We start from the raw sequence: 20287 nt of genomic DNA, 5'->3' as shown, positions 1-20287 counted from the left end.
GGAAAATCTATAGAACTTTGGGAAACTCTGGGGCCTCAGAGTCAACTATACCGATGTATAAAATAACGAATGGGGAGAATCATAACTGAAGCTATACATGTGTAAAATACATCATACTGGCACAGTTAAAACGGTTTATGGACATAGAATAAATATATTACAGAATTCAATCATGACAAATGATTGATGCTACTAACTGAACAGAAAATGTGTGCTTATTTATAGTTAACTAAATAAGGAAAATTTACAAAAAATCTTGTCACATGTGGTACTCAAATAATACTATATTTCTACACTATGACATACATTTAAGACAACATCTATTGTCACTGAAAATACAGGTACCGTAGAATAGAGCCCAGCTTTTTGAACCTCTGAACAGTAAAACATAGGTTTTCAAAATATCCACAGTGAATATTCCTGAAGAAAATGTACATATTATGATTTTTTCAATAATAGGTTTTCTATATTTTTAGGAATTCAGAAAAACATGTTGGTTTTTAGTATACGGTGGCTCAAATTTCAAAACATAACTAAAGCTATCCTGATGCACACACACACATATATATATATGTATATATATATATATATATATATTGCAAGTAGTAATATTATTATATCAACCATACACATCACATTACTAAGACTAGCTTTAGGCCCCACAAATTCTGTCAATATTACTTATGATGATATATGCCACTGAAAATATGCTGGGTAATGTAAGTGAATACCGTATGTTTCTGACTACTACCTCACTCAAAATACCACATGTGCTTTTTAAACATAAGTAAATATATCAGTGGTAGTCACAAACTTTACCAGAATAACATCAATCTCATAATAGCATCCCAGACATTATCAGCAATATTATCTAATGTGCAGTATACAGACTTCATTACAACACTTCAGATCTCACTTTACCATTACTAGGAATATTAAATAAGTAACATACTTAATGTGTTCCTTATGTGCTGACATACCTACACTGCAATCAATAAATATTAATAATCCTCTGCCAGTAGAACAGTCTGTTGTGTAAAGTGCTTAATTCTAAGAGGGTTGAGCGCTCTCTAGGCCACATATTCAAATCTTGGCAAGTACGGCCAAGGTATGTGCTTGCCACATAGGACGCAAAGAATGCCCTAGGTAGGTTACAGTGCAAGGGGCTGGCATCCCGTCTGAATAGGTTGATACATTTTTAGCACCTCGAATCCTGGGCACCTCTGATGATACAACACACAGTGTTCTTTATAGCCACACATATTGCTGTTCAAATCAAATAATGATACTAAGTATTTTTCAACACATTTACATGTCAGAACAGTCTGAAAAACCTGTGGTATTTTTACTACCATATTTGGAAAACTGTAAAAGTAAATTAATCATTTGGTGACAATACATATATATATATATATATATATATATACATATATATATATATATTTTTTTTTTTAAAGAATCGATGAAGACTTTTGCAAGCCCTAGACAAGGTCATAATATTTTTGCTTGGTGAAATACAGGGGCTTGTAAGAAAGCAAATTCCAAGGCATCTCTTAGGACACAATGAAGCCAGGACAGGACTCTAAACAGCCTTACATCTTTCTGAGGTAAGACAAATCAATAGGGGCTCATTGTGATTTGATATGTTAAAATGTTATATGTACATGCTGTTGTCACAGTGTTGTATAAATATTGTTACTGCTGTGAGGAAGTGCAGGTTTCTGATGGGTTCCCTACAGTAGTCCTATCTGGGCATGGTGTGCTTTGAACTCAGCAGTGACTGAAGCCTCCTCACTAGACTTCAGTTACATGTGCAATGCTTTAAAGTTTTTTTAGTCTAAAGCTGCCACAACCCTCCCTTTGGTAAATCAGCTATTTGTGCAAAAACATTTTGTACATCTGAGCACTGATAATGAGGTGACAAAGCAAAGGAAAAGCTTTTCTCACTGATACCTACATTCTAGAATGTGCATGTTTCCGATATAAAACATGGACTAAAGCTTTTATTTGGTAACTTTTATAGAAAAGTTGTTTCAAAAACAAGTTCCAAGGAAACAGGTAATTGTGAAAGGATCATTTGGATGGACAGATCTTTTGTCTATATTGAGTAAGCCATGTTTGAAATATTCAAGATAAGCTGCATTTCTTAAGAGCACTTCTTGTATTCCCGCACTTGTTTCCTCTGAAGAGCCAGCAGGTGCACTTCAACAGAAAGAGAAGGAAGACGCGCCCCCTCAGTCGTCTCTGTCTGTGGATCCCTCTGTGCTGCTGCCATTCTTTGAGTTAGGAAATCGCTCTTGCAGCGACAATACTGGGATGACATAAATGGTAGCTTGGCGTGGAATTAGGTGACACCGCAGCACAATGTTGGAGGGGAAAGCCACTGATTTGGAGCTCTATTTGCTTAGAGGTTATATACAATCTATCTCTGGTTTTACCCTGAATAACGCCTTCCTTGACCCACTGACAGCAGAGAATTACCAGGAACAGATAAAGAGAGAAAACCTTGCTGCTTGCTACAATGTAAACACATTGACTGCCTAAGAAAGGTTTTTATAGAGAGCTGTCTCCAGCTCTATTTTGAATTGTGGGGAGCAAAGTTTCCTTCAAAAGACTGTGGTTGTAGCATCTTTCTGACCAAAAGCATAGAAGGGCCAGACGGCAAGCGAAGCCTGCTTGAACCCGTGTAACTTCCCTCTTTTTGCACGAGAGTTCATCATATCCTGACAACAGAGGTTACTGTAGCCAGCAGACCAAGTACGAATGAACATTTTTCCTACCTGCTTCTATTAAGCTTCTCCGATGTGAATAACAATCCAATGACAAAGGAAGCAAAATGCCACTAGAGAGATATCCCATGAGCAAGTTACAGCTTTATGTTTTGCAGTCGACCTGTACTTAAGTTGCTGGACGCCCCATGGAAAAAGAACACTTGACTTGCTGCTTGAACGACTAGTTCTGAACAGAAGGATACTTTGTAGCAAAGTTATTATTTATATATTTTTTGCTAAATACTTTCTTTTGGACAGGAGACATTATATTCTTTCAGTACCAAAAAATGAATGCACTACGGTAGAGTTATGGTTGTTTTTAACAAAGACAACCTCTCCACATGCATCCCTTCTGAAAAGGCTGTGCTGCTGGGGTCCAGCTACGAAAGGCGAGCTAGGGAGCTTTCAAAGAAACCACCGCAAATATTGGCAGCCAGGCTGTTTGTGCCTTTGTGAGACTGCAGACAGAGTTCACATCTCAACAAAGCAGAATAACCCACATTTCAGGTATAGTTGAGCACTCTGGTGGTCATATATTGTTCCCAAAGCATATACAGACACCAGAACATGAGTTTCCTGTGCAGGAAAACATACTATGTGTATCATAAGTTCTGAAACGAGGAGCAGAGCGGCACTGGGATACTGTACCATCTATGCTTTTCCGATGCACCGTGCAAGAAACTGTGCAACCAGTGCTCAGCATGAAGGCATGAGAAGACGTGCCAGGGCGGATAAAAAGGACAGAGAGGACTCTTTCTGTGTTGGTGCCAAATGCCTTTTATTTTCACTAAAACCAATGGTAAAAGTGTGTTTGTTTATAAGGCCCTTTTGATTTATATAACAGGAGTTTTCAGTTTACTTAATTAAAAAATAACATGGGATACTGCAGAAAGGCCTCCCTTTCTGCACTGCATGTTACAGACAAGCAGTGATGCATGATTTAAAGCTTTGCTGCTGAAGGTTCGAGGTTTAATGTTGTTGTTTTCGGAAGGGCAGACAAACATCTTTAAAAAAGTTTTCAAGTACTTACTAAAATAATTTAACCGCACATTAAGTGAAGGAGGCCAAGGGCAAAGTGCACTTCTTATAGCCCTGTCTATAAGCTTTCAAAAGATCAAATAGAAATTGGATAATTCATAAGTAAAGCACGTTTAATTGATGCCATTGTCTTTTTAGTTGTGTTCATCCAAAAGATAGGCAAAGTTGAGGTGAGTCACTTGCAGACAGCTGGGCGCTGAACATCACTGAACAATAGACTCTTTGGTCAACCCTTGCTTCGAGGGACTGAAGGCTGAGCATATAGGGAGTCAGGTGGTCATAGAGAGGAGGGCGCAGGGCCATAAGTGAGGCCCTTCGACCAAACGCTGCTGCGCATAAGTGAATGCCAGGCACACTGGGGGTTGATCAAATGCAGAGAGTTGGGTGCATGATCTATTCATAGAGCAAGCCCACCACCCAAACTCTGTTCTATTTTGGATCTGGGCTGTGTGTGACACCAGACCTTGCAGACAACCTCCACTGTGTGTGTCCAAAGTCTGTTCATGGTAGGGGCTGGCTGCTTGGTGAGTGCTGCTGCAGACTCTGTCCACAGGCTAAGCCGTGGGTCAAACATGTCCTACATATGGCAAAAGATCGTGTGCAGTGGAGGGCTGATGATTGTGTAGCGTTGGGTGCAGGGTCCTGACGGAGCCTAGGAACCGAATCCAAGTCCTGGCACGAACTGGATGCAGGGTCTGGACTGAGGCTATGACTTGCATGTCATGTGTGATGTCATGAATTATGTAATTTACACTGTCATGAGTGAAGTAATATGTGAGGTCATAAGTAGAGCAAATTATAGCTAGGTCATTATAACTTCTGCATTTCAGTGTTTTTGGAGGTTTTTTTTAACATCAGCTTGTGTCGCATTACAACACCTAACTATAGTGTCACTTTAACCATTGTTTTTTTTCACTGAATTTCTGTTTTTATCTTAACACAAGCTAGGGGGTCTTATCATCTATAAGATATGTGTGTGTGTGTACAATGCAATAATTTGTTTGATTAAAGTATGATCTGTGGTATTGATTGGGCCCCTTTATTTTAACCGTAATTTTTTTCTTTTATGTTAAATAGTAAAGCAATCTCGAGCGTGATGTGGTGATCCCTTTGGTGGGGGGGTGGGGGAGCCCCCTACCCTTTACTGGCACTGGACACCTGGGTGTTTGTTACAAGATCAGAGATAAGCATTTTTCATAGTTGTATATATTTTCCAGGCCAAGCCATCTTTATTTTGGCTGCAATATTGTTTGAACCATTTGATGGGATTCACTCAAACTGGTCTCTTTAGGTGTCCCGACAAGTTGAGCTATTTACAGGTATTATCTCAAGTTACTTTCTGAATAACGCAATAGATTATTTATGTTTGTCAATATTCCATTGTGATTAGCCCACTTGGGCCTCATTTGTGTTGCCTGCTGTGTTTGTAAACAAGTATCTCCAAGAAGATTTCAAGATTTGTTGAGATTGCACTGCTCACTCTGACTGCTTTACTTATCAGATGTGATATAAGCCCATCAAGTTACTCTGTGTATAACTACCAAATCAGCTATATTAGTAGGCATTGCAGTGTGATTTGACCAATAGCCCACATGGACCCAATACCAGTTATCTGCTATTAGTGTTGCAAGAGGATTTAGAGATTGTCAAGATTGTACTACTCACTCTCGCCGCTCTAATATCCTGTGAGATATATAGTAAGCCCACTTAGGATTCATACTACTAGCTCGCTGAGAACTTCATTCATTGCAATTTGTTTTAGAAGATGAACAGGCTTTTCATTTAATTGTACTTTCATTTTTATGAGCTCCATTTTGTGACCACAGAACCTACCAATAATGACAATGCATTTTAATGGGGACCCTGGGCCAGATGTAGCAAAGGGCTTTTCCCATTCTGTGTCAATGGGAAAATGTGTTCGTACATATGGCCCCATGTCTTGAGCCCTGTAATGACTGATACAACATAATGTCCATGTGGCAGCCAGACAACCAGACTGACTAGACCCTTTAAATTGGCCCATCAAAGCTTATCAGAACACCTTTTAACCTTCTTCTTACACAGCCAGAACCTCTCTTTAAATTCTAACATCTTTAAAACGGCTGAACAGATTTACATCAAATCACAAAAAGCACACTGGGTAAAGTTGTGATTTTTTGCTATATTTGGTGTAATTCCATTGAGCCACTTTTTTTTTAATTAGAAAGCGAATGTTCGTGTGGGAATTAACACGGGGAATCACACTTTTGGGCCCTGTCCCTTTTCATTGGCCCCCTCTAGACAGACCATCACAAAACTCTCCTTTAAGGAGCCACGCTGGATCAACTTCGTTTTTCTGGAAAGTATCGTACAGATTCATCAAATGGTAGCAACGCTATTAGTAAAACAATAAACGCTCTTCCTCCTGAAACTCTGCCCTTACCATAATTCACAGATCAATGACAACATTGAACATGTCATGGATGGTGTGATATATGAGGTCATAATTAGTGCATGGCCAGGGTGCAAGTTATAGTTAGCTCACTGAACTATAACTGAGAATTTCAGTGATTTTTCAGGTTGAAAATGTTACCTTTGAAAATGTTACCCTGTGTGTGACTTTGTCGCAGTGCTTAATTTGTGGGGAAAAAATAAGTGCCAGGGCTCCTCTTGGCACTTGCAGCCTGCACCACCCATTTCCCCTGCCAGCACTGCCATTGAGAGTGTCAACACGACTACTAACCATTATACTCCTAAAGGTGTGGCAATTCAGACTATGCATGGCCACCCACGGCTACGTTACTGGTGTGAGCGGCAGGCATTCTTCATTTTTAATGGATATTGACTTATTAAACAAAGTTATTGAGCCCATCTCAAAATTAAACATACAGTGCCACCATGTGGTGGAGACTGTCACTAGAGCCGGCGCTGACAATTAAGGGATGGTGTAGAGCACCGGAAACCAACAGCACAAATTAAGCACTGCTTTGTCACCTAAATATAGTGTTCCTTTAACTTTTGTTTTTTTTCAGTGAATATACATAGTATATATATATGTGTGTATATATACACACACAAACATGCATGCACACATACATGCACACAAAGATGTTTTGATGGGGAGCAGTTACATGTCTCGCTATCAAGTCTCCAAGTTTTCTAAATATCTGTTTTCCTGGGTTGCTTTAGAAGGAATTATCTGTCTTGAAACAGTAATATTATTTCTTGCCAGCAGTCCTTCTATCTCTCTCGAAGTCCTTTGACAGAAAAGAAACTCAACTCATTATAAATAACACAATAAATTTAGAGTATATAACATATCAGTCAAGAGGAAAATGAAGACTTTGTACCAATGTTTAGGTTAAATATTCTTTGAGATCTACTTCAATTTTTTGACATTTACCTTACATTTGTTCTGGGTATGGTGTTCTCCTGGAAGACATCTGGTGGTTTCCAAGAGATGGACTCAAAATCAAAACGTTTCTTCTCTCATTTCCAAAACAACACCTACAAAACAGAACGCCCCCCAGAAAAATTGAGAACTAACATGTGAACCTAATGTCTATATTTACATTTATTTCTTGCAAACATAAAGAACGATTGAAAACATCCAAAAGGGATTTGTGCTACCCCACTGATGCCCAACAGTATCATAGGTGTTAAGAGACAGAAAGGTGTGGAACAAACAAGACAGACAGAAGAAAAGGGCAGGATTTGTGGAGCAGGAAACATTTGGTAGGAAGGTGGGAGGACACAATACAGAAATACACAGAGGAGGGAGATTTGAAAGATGGAAGAAAGAAATGAGCGCAGCAAGGAAGGAGAGACATAAAGAGATGGAGGTAGAGATGGAGGTCATAGAAAAGAACAATGGAATGGCGGGTTGCAAGAAAGCCAAACAATGACTGCAGGACAGAGAAAACCAGGGAGGACGAAAGACAAAGAAACAGGTTGCGTGAGAGAGAAGTGGTGGAACATTAAACTAGGAGGGAAGATCTCTCCGGCTTTCCTGCGTGAAATGTGAGTCGCTCACTAAGCCTGTTCTCAGATACTTGGATTACGAAAGCAGCTCCAGCACGATCTGGTGAAAAGTGCTGGAGAGAGATTGAGGGTAGGAAACATAAGAGAGAAAGGCAAAACAATAGGACACAACGATGGAGAGCAGGGAATAAAGAGTGAGGCAGGATATTCAAATGTCAGGAGAACGAAGATAGTTGCTCAGTTACTAAGGAAAGGGAGATGGAGCAGAAAGCGAAGTGGAGGGCAACAGGAAGAGGTGAGAGAGAGAACAGAGAGCAGGAACCAAGACCATGGAGGAGGACAGGAGGTACAAGAGAGAGAACGTGGAAACCGGAATCCTGCAGCGGCCGGGAGAGAGGGAGAGACAAGATGTAAGATGGACAGTACGAATCTGAGAGCAGAAAGGACGACAGAACCGGAGGGTGGGAAATACATGGAAAGGAGGCAGGCGGTAATAACAGGAGAATGAAGACATGAGGCTTGGGGAAAGGGTAACCCAGAGATTGGGGCAATGACCAGGAAACACAGAACAAGGAGATTAACAAACCCAGGGGGAGCAAGACATGGAGGCGCAGCAGCCAGATGCTTTAATAAAGCAGCAGAGATCAAAAGGGGTGAATTACTCTCAGTTTATATCTTCAGGAGTAAGCAAACATCCTCACGTGCAGCGTGTAAGAGTATCCACATCGGCCTGTATGTCCAGTTACTCATGAAAGAACTCAACAGACCCTCGGACTGTGTCCTGTGTGGATAAATACAGGAGCAGCCGGTATAGTTGCCCTGCTGGCGAGTGGCTGTTCTGGGGGCACAGAGAGCACAATCATGTCCATCAGTGAGCACGGGCATAGCTCCAGGAGGGGTCTGTGGGGTGTTACACCCCCTAAAAAACGTATTCTGCAGTAAATATTTGGGTACAAGTGCTTTCAGTCAGACAATGCTAGGTGTCTGTCGGATTTCACCTGGGATTTTTACATGCCCACACTGCCAAAAACACACACACACACTATTTTGAAAGCCTTAAAAATGTTGATTAGTTTAAAAAAAATAATGCGTTTTAAGTACCCCTAACTACTGGATTCCTCTCCTTCCACTGCGCCTTTAGCCCCCTCTGCTTCTCATGTAATGGGTTTTAACACAATGTCCCGGCATGCTTATTGGGAAATCTGAAGCTCACAACACCCCAATCATACTGACCGAGCTACGCAGTGCGAGACACTTTTCAGTAGTATCTAAACGGCAGCACACACGCTACTCGGCCAGCAAGCTCCATAACAGGTAGAATAGGCCGGAATCGCTCTCCGTATCAGGCCCTCAAGGGAGCTGCTAAAATGCGGCAGCCTTAACGTTTTACATAAATGACTTGCTCCTAATTTCCATTCTACACATGACTAGGCTACTAAACATGTAAACACGTAGAATTGTGTGTATTGTGTTTGTGTTACAAATAAAACACTGTCATACTGTTGCCAAAAATTCATATTGAAGTCACTGTATTTCACATAATTTGAAATACTGTGATTTACAAGTCGATTCATCCAGGCGAAGAAAAGTTGGATGTTTTCCTCAAACTGTAGTTCTACTATAGAATGCGCGTGCAGCCTCAGCAAATCTGGGCACGCGATCCCACCGCTCTATAGTGCTGTACCTCTGTGCGTCGTCTGCGCACGCGCCCGAGAACAGTGACTCGATTTCTACACATGCGCTGTGGTCTGAAAACTACCTGACAGCTTTACTAATCGTAGAGGCTGCCTTAAGGGCCTTTGTTCCCGACATGGGACACAGCTGGACTCTTCCGGAGGCAGGGGTGGGGGAGATAAAGGTCAGAGGCATATTGACTGGTGTGATGCCCCCAGCCACCTGGTACAGAGGCTCAGGTTTCACTATGTCCGAAACTCAGAGGCAGGAGCTTGCCAGTTATAGATTTCCCATAGCCATCAAAGACAACATTGTCGGATTAGGACCAAAAAGGAAAGAAGCATCTGCAATGCAATAGGTTTCGTATTTAGTTGAGTTGGAGCTATTGGCAGTGTAAATTTATAACTGGACTCCTTTTGACACATTATTGGTCAACCCTGCTGCATATTTTGGTCCTTTCTACCACATAATTCCAGTGGCCCTGCATATACCTAAAGGGCTAGTGGGCCTACTTTAATAGTTTTTCAAACAAGGCCCAACACAAACTACTCCCAGGTGCAAAACAAACATTCCAGCCATAAAAGAGCTTACAATTACACTGAGTGGTGGGATGTGTTAATATTTTGTGGTCCCCACTAACCTAATGTGGGGTCCCAGAGATGTTGGAGACAGAAAGAGCATGTTGTGGTGAACATATTTTGTAGATGGTCCAATTGTCCTAGGACCACCACAGGCTGAGTTATGAGCACCACAAAAATGAGAAAAAATGTTTTGTGAAAGGAATGCCTCTGCAAAGCATTATGGGGCGAGTTTCTGAGTGCCACAAATACTGTAGTATGTTGACTGTAATGCTCATAACAGTCCCTAGAGAACACTACAATAAAATAGCATTTCTAAGAAACATAGTCAGGTAACCATATAGTTAGCTCCTAGAGTATAACCACATGAAAAAAGAATGGCAGAAAATAATGCAGTTCATCCATATATTTAGCCCCAAGAGGGGGTACTTCATTACACATTTTCAATATTAGCAGGCCTACTCAATGATATTACATACCAGATCCTTAATACACAAACTACTCCCAGCTGTAAAACAAAATTTCTAGCCATGAGAGAGCTTAAAAAGATACTGAACACTGGGAGGGGTTTTTATTTTGAGGTCCCCACTAACCTAGTGTGGGGACCTAGAGTTGACCTAGACCAAAAAGTGTATCATGATGAACATTTTGGTGGTAGTTCCATTGTCCTAGGACCACCACAAGCTGAGTTGTGGGCAAAAATGTTTTGAAAAAAGAATGCCCTGCAAAGCATTATGGGGCAAGTTTTAAAGTGCTGCAGGTATTGTAGTATGTTGACTGTAATGGCCAGAACAGACTTTAGATGACACCCCAATAAAAATAGCATTTATAAGAAACATGGTCATGCAACTATATAGTTAGCCCCTAGAGAGCATACCCACATGAAAACAGAATGGCAGAAAATAATTCAGTGCAACCATATATTTAGCTCCTGGAGGGCACAGTGCATTACACACTTTCAGGGGTGGCAAAAGTTCCAGCCACCAGAGAGCTTATAAAAACAGTGAATGGTGGAAGTGGATATTATTTTGGTGTCCCCACTGACATAGTGGGGGGAACTAGAAATGTTATAGTCAGAAAGAGCATATTGTCGTGAAAGTTTTGGTGGTGGTCCAATTGTCCTAGGACCCCCACAGGCTGAGTTATGAGCAAAAAAGTATTCTAAAAGTAATGGCCTGCAAAGCATTATGGGGCGAGTTTCTGAGTGCTGTGAATATTGTAGTATTGGCTCTCCCGCTGTGTGGAGAGAGCCGTTTTGAGGATTTCTGTGTTTTTTAGGTAAAGCATTTTATAATTACAAGTGTTTTTGTGAAAGCTATGGAGTGTGAAGGGGAGAGCCAAAAGAAATACCTCTTATCATGTAACAGTGAGAACAACGTGACCAGCGCTTGCTGATGGAGTTCGCACTGCTGGTCTGTGCTGCGAGTGCCATGGCCGCCATGGAGCACAAGGGGGAAAGACAAAAGAAAAAAATAGTTCACCCACACTGAAGTATTGCGGCACTTGTGCAATAATCCATGCAACAGGGTAAATCTGCAAGATGGTAACAAAACTGCCCCAAGGCGGGACACACGTAAAGCATTTACCAATGATGTTAAGGGGTTTTTAAAAGGCATGCCCACGAACGAGTGAAAGTGATGGGTACTCTAATCAGGGTATTTATCCCTCGTAGTTCCTGTCTGGAGCTGCTCATTTACCAGAGTTCACAATATTTACTCAAAGACCTTTACAATGTAAGCACTGTACCTTCAAGTTCTATTTGTCTCATCACCGGGTCCTCATGCCTTTGATGGTAAAATTGCTTTATCTTCATATGTAAAACTAAACACCTTTTCATCATCTTTCTATTAAACTACTGCAGCACATGCATGCATACAGATCGGACAAAGGATTAAACATATAATTAAGTGTTAAATTTAGTTTTAGTGGTAATTAATTGTATATATATATATATATATATATATATATATATATATATAGTTATGTAGCAACCTTACCTAACATCTTACAGAAGCTCATACCTTTGAAACAAAAGCAGATGTGGAATGCTGCTGTAATTGCTGTTAATCTCTTCATTTGGTCAAGTTGACCATTAAATCCAAATGGCCTACTCCTCAATCCAGAAAAAGGAAAATATGCAATTGAGGAGCCCCAACAATGAATTTCTATTTTATTTATTTTTTACCTTGGGACAGGCACACTCGCTTAATACCAACATCGACAACATTTTATAAGCCTATGCTCGTTCAAAGAATGAAACTGCTACATGTCTCTCTTTAGCACCCTGGATCATGACAGAGAGAACTCTGTCCCCAAAGTACGCAAAAGGTGGGGTAGCCCTGTCCATAGGTACACGATAACTGCAAATTAATACAACAGAGCACTCATATTTACCCTGGAACTCTATTAGGCTCAATTTAATTCGAGTACAGACTTTTCTTAATGAAAATAAAGAAAATGCCTTATAGCGAACCCCAACAAGCTGGGCAATTCATCAGAATGGGAAGACACTGCAAGATGTGAAAGAATCCCACCACCACATTCACCACTATGGGGCCCAGGTGGTATGTATTAGGCGTAGAACTCAGACTTCAAACTAGTTCCAGCTGGACCACCATACACAAATGTACTGGTAATAAATACTGGATTAAAACCAGGGGCAAGGTCTCTAAAATAGCAATATTTCCCTGATGGCGGCAGTCCATAAGCAGCGCCATTAGAAATCTCTGGTGCTCCAGCTGTGGACCAGTGGTTGAGTGGGAAACTTTGCGTCCAAGACACATTGTTTCTAATCCTGGGTTTCCTGTGTGAACAAATAGTTTTATCCTGGGCAATCCATTTGGAACATTTTCCCCGCTTCTACGTTTTTGTCAGGAATTGGAGTACTCAGAATCAAGCTAACCACCGGTTGTAATTGTATGATCAGAAAACCTGCCTTGAACCTAACACAGAGAGAATATTACCCAGGAGATACAACGTAAAGTCTCATGGTCTAATCACTGAGCTGTGATACTGTGTGAAAGTTGGGGGCCTTGGAATAAGGAATCCATATTACAATCAACTCTTCTGACCTAATGCTTTAATGTTGGGCAATCATTCACCCCACTTGCCTTCATACTCATCAGTCTGCAATGATGTGAGAACCTCCTAGCGGACTCAACACAAGACATGAGCTCAAAGGAGATAAACGCTGGCTAAGACCCAAGTGTAGTTTTCATTCGTCATTATATTATATCATATTTTGATGTTCAAATGTGTTTAATTAACATAAGATGATGGCCCAGTGTAACTCCTTCCCGGATTCACAAAGCACCACAACACCCTACTTAATTTACAGTGCTGTCCTTTGTGTTACATTAAAATTTCCAAAACCTCACAGAGTGGTCACAATTAGATTCCAAATAAAGTCACACAGCTGTATTGCCTATTTTTACATACAAGACAATTAGGGCCCGATTATGACTTCCTCGGAGGGTATTACTCTGTCTCAAACATGATGGATATCCCGCCCGCCGAATTACGAGGCGGGATATCCGTCACATTTGGGATGGCGTAATCCCCTCCGCTAAAATCATAATCAGGCCCTTAGTCTCCAGCGGCATACGGTGCATTTGCTCATCTCAGCACCCATGCTGGTTTCCCACCTTAGCAGGGAATATGAACACATTCCTCCCTATTAGCATCTCTAATTGTGAAAACATCTTTTCAGTTTTTAACGGTGGCTAAAAAAAAACACACCTCGGCTTCAGGCAGCACATGCCACCCACACACCTATTCACTAGTTACTGGCCTCTCACAACTGGCACTCTGCATTATCATCTTTGGGGAGTCATCAGAAGGAAGGCTTCGTACGATTCCTGCCAAGCAGCCTCTTGCCCTTCTGTGCACGATTCCTGGCCAACCTGATACCGTGCAATCTGGGTTTCTGCTGACTTTTGGGTTGTTCGGGAGGACAGCATCCAGACCTAGACACCATACAAATTAGAGGAAAAAACAGCCCACACTTGCCTGAAAGCCCACTTTATGAAACAGACCATAGAAGATAATCTGGGGATATTTGAAGGTCTGCTCTCTCCAGAGTATCACAATCTATTCTATGAAGACTTAGAAAGATAAGCGGGGGAACTTGTTACTTCCCGAAGCTATGGGTCAGAGCATCCCAGTGGACTACCCTCTTTGCTGGAGATCCTCGCTCCAAAGGTGGAAATGTAAATTATTCTTCCCAAAGGAATGTGAGACCTGTGCTGGCGTGGTATTTCCCTGAGGTGTACTGATCATTGATATGCTGTCCAGTGGGATACCCAGTAAATGTGTGGTAGGGGCTCTGTTCTCCGGGTATCAGAATCTATAATGCACTTCTCACACCTTCCCTCTGATGACCTCTGTGTGTCTTTAAGGTTGTCGAGGCAGAAAGAAAAATAAGGATACAAAATGATTGCAAAAGGCTTTTTAACAAGACTGGATAAAACCGAGCAGAGTCGAAAACTTACCTCCAAATTAGCTTTATTGGGGAACGTCCGACTTACTAACTGCTTGTGGAGCTCAGTCAGGTAAGCGTACTCTTAAACCTCACCGCCCCTCTGAAGTGGTCAAAGGACAAGAAACAGTTTGATTTAGTGGAGCCAGAAATAACTCACGCCGGTGCTTCCCCTAGCACTGGAGGAAGGCCCAGGAAGTGGCCCATGATTCCCGGATATGGCCAATAATAATGGCAAAGGAAAGGTTATAAGATAAATTAACTGTTTAGAACTTAGTTACAGAAATCTAGTTAAGACATAATTCAAGCTGCTTTACTCTTAGGCAAGGTTCTGAAGCCAGAATGAGGAATATCAGTGCTATCTGGTGCAGGAATAATGAGTTATGGTGCTATCAGGCACAGTTATAGGCTCTAATTACGAGTCTGGCGGTCCTGGGACTGCCAGACTCGCAGTGGCGGTCAAACCACCACATTATGACTGTGGTGTTTCGGTCACGGTCGAACGACCAGCACCGCCACTTTTCGGCCACTTGACGGCAGTGCATCCGATGCACAACAGCATTGCCGCCGGCCTTATTACGAGACAGCGTCAATGCTGTTGAGCGTTTCCCTTTGGGCCAGAGGGAAACTCATAATAGGACCAGCGGGAAGGAGACCACGCTGGCGGTCTCCTGAACGTGGGAGTTTGGTGGGCAGCCTTTTCCGCCCACCAAACTCATAATGAGGCCCATAGTGTTTTCAGAAGGTGGGGCGGATGTGCTGAGAGTATGACCTCTAAAGAAAAATGGCAGAAAGAGCACTATTATAGGTGGAAGCTTGCAGACGTGCAAAATATGGCACTAGCAACTCTTGTGTATGTGGAGCATGCAGCTATGTAAAAATTAATCAGATGGTGGCAGAATGTAGCACAATGTGTAGAAGAGAAGGGTAAGAGAATAAGGGTAATGCGTCAAAGAACACCCAACTATTGCAGTGTCCCTCCCTATTTCAACGGGTATGAAAATGTTCTATCACTGGGGTGGAGAGACCTTTTATCAGATATTTAAAAGCAAACAGAATGGTTAAGGGACAATTTCAAACTCTCACACCCATTCCAATGTGGGATGAAGTCAGAATAAGACCAACACCAGCAAAAAGTATCTTACTTTAGGAGTAAACGTAGTGTGACAAGTGAGGATTAATAGGTGGAGAACAGACAGAGACCACATTTGCCCATCCCTATACAACCTAGAACTAGACAATTTTACCTTATTTCTAGTAATATAAAATCAGGTGTACCTTGTAGTTTTGATGGCTCACTGAATCTTGACATAAGCACTTTAATTAATCTCAGGTTCCAGTCTTGCATATAGTAACAGAAACATTTATGTTTTCTACTGGAAATCACTGAGGCTACAAAAGGTAAGATGTGCTTTACCACCCACAGAAATGCATTCCATGACATCAGATGGATGCACAAGGAAATGGCATGGTACTGCTTAGCTATCTTAGGCTGACAATTAAGCCATACATTTGAAATCAGCAAAATAATTTTCTTAATATGCCATTAGTGCAATTTGTTTCTCTAAATTCATGTTTGATAATCTTTTCAACTTTCGCAATCAGACTCAGAAAATGATCATCCCTCGACAACACTGCTTTTCCATTTGCCATTTTTTCAACGGTTAGCTTAATGTGTGCAACACTGACACATGCCACCATTATTTGGCCACTACCAAGACCATTCTGTTCCCTGCAGGCTCTTGTCACAGCTCAGTGGCCTGCACACCGGCCTATGCAGGTGACGTTTTGCAGGACAGATACACCTCAACACTGGAAGCTTGTTTAACACTGTGTGCAAAGCAGACTTCTTTGAAACCAGTGAAGCGGGCCCGTGCTCTCTGCTCCCTGGCTCTGCACCTGGGTTCCCGGGTCTCAACACAGCCCTGGAGCACTTTGGGCCCAAGCCTAGCTACAAGGCTGGAACATTCGCCATTGGCTGGGTAAAAAATAAACCCACTTAGCTCTGGGAATGCGAAAAGCAGACACAAGCCAGGGCTGGCAGCCAATCAGGGAGGAGATTGACAGTGCAAACACCGCCCAGCAACAGTCCATCCACCCAATGGGTGAAGAAAGGCATGCTGAAGTAGGACAAAGCCCTTGTCTTGCTCTCTCTCCAGCAGCAAAAGATGGCAGATGTGCCACGTTGCAGCCAGAACAGCACATGCGCAAGGACTTCATTCCGTGCAATGCACTAATGCGCTTTTCACGTTTTAATGTTAGTTAAAATAGAAACTAGGTATTTTTGTGAAAGCCAAAACTCTTATCTTACTTTTTATACAATAAGTCAAGAAGAAATTTCTTCTGCACTCGCACAGATACTTGATGGTGAGGTATCTAGGTTTCATGCCTAATGAATTTAAGAAGTTTTTTCCCTGATGATTACCACAGTAGATTGGAAAATAGTTAGAATTGTCCCAAATCTGAAAATGTACAAATTGCATAAAATTATTTTGTTAACCATGAAATGCCCTAAAACAAACCAACACAACTACTTTAAATAACCCCTTAAATGGATACATTTAGTTTTGACATTTTGAAGTTTGAATACCCACCTTTTGTGGACAGGCCAGGCTAAAAATGCCACCTCCATATTAAACCCATTCCTGTCTATCTGATGCCACGCACCTTGGTCTGGTCAGATACCGAAGACCAGATCATATTAAGGTCTATCCAAGGCTGGTGCATAAGCCAACTTAAAGCTCTTGCATCCTGTTCTACAGTGATCCACTGGACTATCACAGTCACCTTTTAATATGCAGGTGTCTGGTATTGTCTTTTTAGGAAATTGTGTTTTTGATTGATGGAGGTGTGGACCTTTCTCAAGCAACATCTCCAATCCCTGCCAGGGTGAACCACAAAAGTAATTAGATTAACCTGTGCTTAACCCTCTGGTAGCTTGGCACTAATGCAGTCAGGGTTAACTTACAGGCAATGTGTTAAGTAGTTGTGCAGCACTCAAAAAGTAATAAAGTGGAAGTACAACACAAGAAAAATCCCAATTTAGAAAAATAGCTTAAAATTTCATAAGTAAATGGAAACCAAAACAATGAACAACCGAAAATGTGCAATTTCTAAGATTTAGGTAAGTATGGTGCCTAAAAGCACAAAGCACCACTCGCAGCCATCTGGTCATGTTAGACTGAAGAGAAGTCACAGGTTCGGGCTGACTGTGATGGAGCATGGGCCAGATACAGGGACCAGGTTAGTCCCACCTTTACTTTCTCAAAGTTTGACCCGAGGAGTCTGGATTGCGGTGAAGGAGGAGGCGGTGGTCATCCCTGTAGGGCAAAGAGCAGGCTGGGTGTGGCAGATGGTTGTCGCTGTAATGCGGAGATTCAGTCGGGCATCATAGACAGTTGTTGTTTGAGCATCACGTTGGCAGTTACCACAGACATTCGTCACTGTAGTGTGAAGTGCAGCTCTTGCGTTGCCGGTTGTTGTAGTAAAAAAATCTGATTCACTGGAGTTTCACATTAGCGGTCTTCTGAGGTGGCTAGATCTTGGTGCAAACTAACCCGTTTGCAAAAAGCCTAAAACTTCAGGATTTCTACCTTTCTTCACAGGAGGAGTTCACAGGAGGATGCCAGCCAAAATTCCAGGACCTGGGGAGGCACCACGTGGGGATCAGGAACTCACTACAGCAGAGGCCAGCAGGGCTCAGGCAGGTCCAGCTGCTGATCCAGGTGCATCCAGTGCAGCAAGTAGCTGAGCAGTTGCAGGGAGGCCTCTGGAGCTTGTTGTGTCCCAGTAACTCTGAACAGGAGGTCAGCCACCAGACCCTTGGAGTCGCTCTGGTAGTCTGGGGATCAAGCAGCAAGGCAGGCCTCAAGCAGCAGGGCAGCACCCTGAAGGTACCTGGCAAGCTTCAAGCAGCAGTGCAGTCCTCTGAGGTGCAAAGCAGGCCTCGAGCATCAGGGCAGCCCTCTGAAGTGCAAGGTAGTCTTTCTATGAGGTTATCCGCAGGTCCAGGAGCGAACTGAAGAGTTGTTCTGAGAGCCCAATATTTATACCTGGTGCCGGTCTTTAAAGTGGGAGAAACTTATATACTTCCCCCACAGCTGGTTCTGGAATTTCCTTCCCCCACTACCAAGGTTCCAATGGGCCTAAGGTGACAATGGAGTGTGTCCATTTCTTTGTGATTGTGCTGAGGCAGCCTCTTTGCTATGTAAGTGGGACAGGGAACAGCTCTGCCCCTCCCATCCTGCCAACATCTAGTCCCTCTTTGTTTAACTGTCTTGGGGAAATATACAAGGACCAACTACACCCAGTCATGTGACCGAGGACACTGGCTCCAAGCACCAAAGGGTTAGGGCAAGAAAATGCCATATTTCTAAAAGTGGCATTTTCGGAACTGTGACTTAAAATCTGACTTTACTGTTAAAGAGGATTTTAAATTACAATTCTTTTAGACCAAACTTGACCTTTCTACCTGAGCCCAATCAAAGGTTTACACTTATTAAATGTAATAAGGTAACCCAATTTTATCCTATGGGAAAGGTAGGCCTCAAAGTAGTGAAAAACAAAATTGGGAGTTTTTCCACTACCAGGACATGAAAAAATTAAAAGTACAGACCCAACCTTTTAAATACACTGCCCCCTGCCCTATGGGCTGTTGCAATGCCTAACTTAGTGGTGAATTATGTGTATTAAAAAGGAAGATTTAGGTCTTCCAAAAGGTTTATTTTGCCACGTCAAATTGGCAATTTAACTGCACACAGGCTGTAATGGCAGGCCCGAGGAATGTTTTAAAGGGCTACTTAAGTGGGTGGCACAATTTGTGTTCGAGACCCACTAGTAGCATTTAACTTACAGGCTCTGGGTACATGCTATATTACTTTATTAGGGAGTTATAAGTAAACTAAATGTGTCAATCAGGTGTAGGTGATTTTGATCATGTTTTGAGGAGTGAGCACAAGCACTTTGTGCACTTTACCACTATTAACCAGTGCTAGAGTCCTAAAGCCAACAAAGCAAATTTCAGCAACAGGAAGTGAGTAGGCAAAAACATTAAGGGCTGTCAACTCTAACAGTCTCCATTTACTATTCACTACATTTCAAAGTATATATTGTCCCACCTTAAGTGCCATAAGGTAGCTGTAGGCTGAAAGATGAGATTTACAAATTAAATAAGTAAATAGACGAATGTATCCAAAATGTCAGTGAAACAGACATAATTTTAGTTACATAAAGCTGGCTCTGGTGGATAAGTGGACTAATGCATCCACACCAGGAATCTGTGTTTTGCTACATGGTCACAGGTTCAAATCCCAGCAGGTCAAGTCAGCCTCTCAACCACGCTGCTTCCACACCCACTTTGGGTATCTGCCTGCACCCAGAGGGTGAGGAAAATGTCCATCGCCTGGTTTCCGAACCTGACACCAAGATTTCTTCTCTCCGCCAGTCCAGGGTCCTGTCGTTAAATGTCCTCCACAGAGCAGGTTTGCGGCCAGGTTGGCAAAGCATGCGCCTCGGCTGTCTTTTTAGTGCCAACACAGCATTATAGCACCTTTCCAAAGTTAGCTTATCATTCGAAGTGTGCTGGGAAACAATGGTCCTCCGGACGAAAGGCAGATATCTCACTCACTCATGTAGAAACTCAAGCCCTAGCATCCATCATATCAGTCCTCAAGCTCTTCATAAAGGCAACTCTAATATAATTATATTTTGCAGCCAGAAGAGAAATAAATGACACAACCCCAAAGTAACATTTTTCAACATCTAGCATTTTCTTCCTGCATGTGTTCATT

General features: G+C 42.1%; 1 long non-coding RNA gene across 3 annotated transcripts in view; it reads right to left on the bottom strand.

Annotated features, from left to right (window-relative positions):
- LOC138246570 (uncharacterized) overlaps positions 1 to 20287 on the bottom strand; it is a 402277-nt gene that overhangs the window by 134870 nt on the left and 247120 nt on the right. For all 3 annotated transcript variants that reach the window (XR_011194309.1, XR_011194308.1, XR_011194310.1), the window contains one exon: positions 7192 to 7295. This is a non-coding gene — a long non-coding RNA (uncharacterized lncRNA). The remainder of the gene's footprint in view (positions 1 to 7191; positions 7296 to 20287) is intronic.

The sequence above is a fragment of the Pleurodeles waltl genome, chromosome 7 (genome assembly GCF_031143425.1).
Source record: "Pleurodeles waltl isolate 20211129_DDA chromosome 7, aPleWal1.hap1.20221129, whole genome shotgun sequence".
Classification (NCBI taxonomy): domain Eukaryota; kingdom Metazoa; phylum Chordata; class Amphibia; order Caudata; family Salamandridae; genus Pleurodeles; species Pleurodeles waltl.
The sequence above is the reverse complement of the archived record's forward strand: the minus strand, read 5'-3'. Positions and strand labels throughout refer to the sequence as shown.